At 32.4% G+C, this 4123-nt stretch overlaps 1 long non-coding RNA gene across 2 annotated transcripts; it reads left to right on the forward strand.

Moving 5' to 3' along the window:
- The first annotated feature begins 2936 nt into the window (after positions 1-2936).
- Positions 2937-3697, forward strand: LOC139431169 (uncharacterized). Of its 2 annotated transcripts, none has more exons than XR_011641477.1 (2): positions 2937-3183; positions 3264-3697. It is a non-coding gene; the product is annotated as an uncharacterized lncRNA (long non-coding RNA). The 2 variants fall into 2 exon arrangements; XR_011641476.1 differs by having other exon boundaries at positions 2937-3179.
- Positions 3698-4123: the final 426 nt, after the last annotated feature.

Here is a 4123-nt window from a genome sequence, read left to right on the forward strand (position 1 = left end):
ATGGAAGTTCAAGACATTTTATCTAAGGAATTTTTAATTTCATACAAATTAAAAGTATTAGACAATTTGCATTTTAATGATTACATTGATTTTATTATGAACACTCAATTTTCGAAGGATAAGTTAAAATTAATTCGAGAATTTTGCTTGCAAAATTTATCTGAAATAAATTATTACTTAATGGAATATATTGATATGATTTCATGAGTTTAAACTTACTACTATTAAGAATGTTGACGAATACTTGCGTTAAAAAATTATATTTATTTTAATTTAAACAAGTTTAAACATGTTGAAACAAGTGTTGGTGAGGTTCAATGAACTTTACATAACTTTGGTGATTTAATAATAAAAACTGCTTAATTTGCATTTTAGATAACAATAACACCTGCGTGCGAATTGCATCATCCTTCTAGAAACTTCTATTACACAAAAACTGCTTGATTTGCATTTTAGATAACAATAACACCTGACGTGCGAATTGCATCATCCTTCTAGAAACTTCTATTACACATTTCCCCACCCCCATTATTTTCATACATATAATTACATGTTCTAAATAATTTATTTAGTATGACAGCTATTTCCAAGCTAACAGGTTACGTTTTATTATTATTAATCTACGAAACAAATCATGTCTCGTCTAAGTCAATTGGGTCAGTGCAATTTCCCACCGAAAAAATCAATTTCTGCGCTTCAAACAGACACTCCATACCCGATTAAGTGTGCGAAACGGCTTAAAAAGTGTTCTTGGCCGTCCGTGGTACTTGAACTGGAGGCTGGATTCGTAATTTATTTACCAAGACGCATCGCAGAAGATATTACCGACGAAGAAATTATGGAACTTAGCAAAATGTCTATAATTTATAAGGGTGCAAAAGACATTGGTAAAACACACCCTGTATATTTATTGGATTTCGTCAAGAAGCTTGAAACGTAAAAACTTTCCGACCGATGACCCTGATGTTCATCTGTATTAATATAAATGTAATTGTATTATAAAAATTATATATTCTTAAAAATTAAATAATAACAAATGTATTTCTTAAACACATCATTTTGTTGTTTCTATTTCACCTTACAGCCATCAATTCAATCCGCTTAAATTCAATTAAATAAGTAAGTTTTATATATTTCTTAAACACGCATCTTTTTTGTTTGTATTTTCGTTCAACTGCTAGGCTTTTAATATTAAATTGAAAAGGTTTCGGTGGTTCAGTGGTTTATTGTCTTTAAAGTATTTATATTTCACCTTGCAGCTATCGGTTCAATTCGCGTAAAATTAAATTAAATTAAATAAGTCTGTATTATATAGTTCGTTAATTTACATCACCACTGAGCCGCCGAAACCTTTTCCTTCTTTTATTTAAATGTATTTTTTTTTCACTTACATCATTTTTGTTAATGAAAACGCATTAAAAAGTTTTATAATTTGTATTATTTTTTTTTACTTTCTTAATATTAATTATATATATGTATAGCATTTCATTTAGGTCAATTATTCCATTGCTCAGCATTGATTGTAACTTGACACTCCCGCCGGCGAGGTGCATTGCACTTTACTTGGTGATGCGCCGCGCCGATTGTCGTAAGTTGACACTTCCGCCCCGGCGAGGAAAGCATTGTATCGCGTAACTCATAATCAGTTTTACTTTAGAAACCGAACGTGTCAAACGTAAACCGCGCGCAATGTCTCGTAGTCGTCTCTGTGTTTTTCTTTTTTTCGGTCTCTGTGAGTTTAAACCAAAGAAAAAATTTATTCGAAGTTGAGTTGGATTTACCCGTCAAACGTAAACCGCGCGCAATGTCTCATAGTCGTCTCTGTGTTTTTTTTTTTCAGTCTTTGTGAGTTTAAACCAAAGAAAAAATTTATTCGAAGTTGAGTTGGATTTACCCCTTTTACCATATTTATTGTTAATGGAAAACGTCTTACGAGCTGCGCATGGTCGTCACCTTCCGTTGTGGTGGAGTTAGAAGCGGGCTTGCTTCTCAACGTTTCTTTTTTACCTACCGATCAAGAAATTTTTTGGAGTTACAAGATCAATGTATCGTGTATAATAATAAAGGATGGTGGTAAACCGAAGCCCGCTCATATAATTGAATTTGTAAAAAAAGTACCATAACATTAAGGTTTTTATTATTTTTTTGTAACTATTTATTATGTAATGTTTATTATTATAAAAATGTTTATTAATACTTTTATTGGGTTGATTGGGGGGGGGGGGGGAATTAAATTGTGTTATTATTATTTTCCGGAATATTCCCAAGTTCCTGCGCACGCGCATTCAAGAGTTGTGAGGCGCGCCTTTATGCGTTCAACGCGCCATCTTTCAGAAACGCCGATTCTAGACAGGAAGTTGTTGCTCCTCCGCTCCTCCGTGACGTCATCCGCCCGATGTAAAAGGATAGGGAGGGGTGCCAACCAAACGCTTGAGGGAAAAAATAGGTTGGTAACAAGATCTGGTGACTTTTTAAAAAAGTAGCAGTCTACCTGGTTGGTAGTGGTTTAGTTCCACTACCAGCCACTAGGTGGCGCGTTACTTTTTTTAAAAGTCACCAGATCTAGTTACTTTTCCAATACCAACCTATTTTTGTTTTCTCCACAGCCATAGGTTGGTACCCTTCCCTATCCTTTTACATTGGGTTGATGACGTCATGTGGAGCGGATGTGGAGCTGTGGAGCAACTTCCTATCTAGAATCGGCGTTTCTATACTACTTAGGTAATTGCGTTATCTCATTTTTTATGACCATCGCAAACCCTTTGTAAAATCTTACCGCGAGACTTTTAAGAGACGGGGATGTTTCCCAGAATTGGATTAAAATAAATATTTTGTTGTATTTTATTATGAATGATTTAATTAAGGAATTTCGTTAAATTTTGACAAATAATAATTTTCAATCAAAAGTAAACGTTACAATAATAATTACAATAAACTATTTTTAATATATTTTTAATACTTTTTGTTTTTTAATATTTATTTATTATTATTGTAACGTTTTATATATATAATTATATTTTAGAAGAATACGTTATGCGGAAATGGGATAGTCTTCGTGGCGGGGATTTATGTCAGCGATTGGTCGGCTCAATGACATCCCGATTAGAAGAATGTCAAAATAATAACAGGTTATACACCCATTATTAAATTTTGACATAACAAATTTTATTCATTATTAAGTAGGTATAATTTTTATTATTAAACTGTTCTTAATATTTGATGAAATCTTTTTAATTTTTTCAATGCTGACCGACAATATCAAGTGAGAAACAATAAGCGCATACCTGGCTGTGGTCCTCAAGACGAAAAAGATAAAACTCTTCATCCCGCGGGATGAAGAGCCCCTTCCAAAGCCGGTAAGTTAAGACAACCTTAATAAAATTAATAGTAACCATCAATATTTTTTTTCTTGCAATTGAATCCTGGATATAACGACTTCCGCAGAAATCCGGGTGGTCCGGGAGAAGAGAGGGGGGTATTTAGTGGGTAGCAGGGGCTAATTAATTGTAGTCCCACACTCCCGGCCGAAATACGATTTTTCCGACCCACGAACTATAGGCGCCATCAGTAGGCCGGGGTGCGTAAGGCATTTTCGCCTCCTCTGCGCAAAAAAAAAAAAATATATATATATAATAAAATGTTTTATTATTAATAAAATTTTCTTTGTAAATAAATGAATTATATACTCAAAATCAAATGGTTTTTCATTATAATATGGAATATTATCATGCTCATAAATAACAATCTATAAAATTCAGTTTACAGGTAGTTTCAACAGAAATTTTATATTACCTTATGTGAATAAGGTAATAAATTTTTTAACATTACTAAAGTGTACAAAAAATAAAAAGTTTATTGTTTACCCATTTACGATGAAGGTGAGAAATTATTGTAAAATTTTAAGACTTATTACAAAAAAAATATATCAACTCAAGAAAAAAAAATTCGCAAAAGCCTTATGTCAAAAATACGCAAAAAAATGTGAAGAAACGGTGCGTAAACGCATTAATGGTCGTAAATGGCTTGAAATTATTGAGACTTTCTATAATATTAAACGGTTAAAATGCCATTTTAAATGAGATTAGAAAAAAAATATTACTAATGGAAATTAAGAGACGATTTT

Source organism: Onthophagus taurus, chromosome 8 (assembly GCF_036711975.1).
Source record: "Onthophagus taurus isolate NC chromosome 8, IU_Otau_3.0, whole genome shotgun sequence".
NCBI classification, from domain to species: Eukaryota; Metazoa; Arthropoda; class Insecta; order Coleoptera; family Scarabaeidae; genus Onthophagus; species Onthophagus taurus.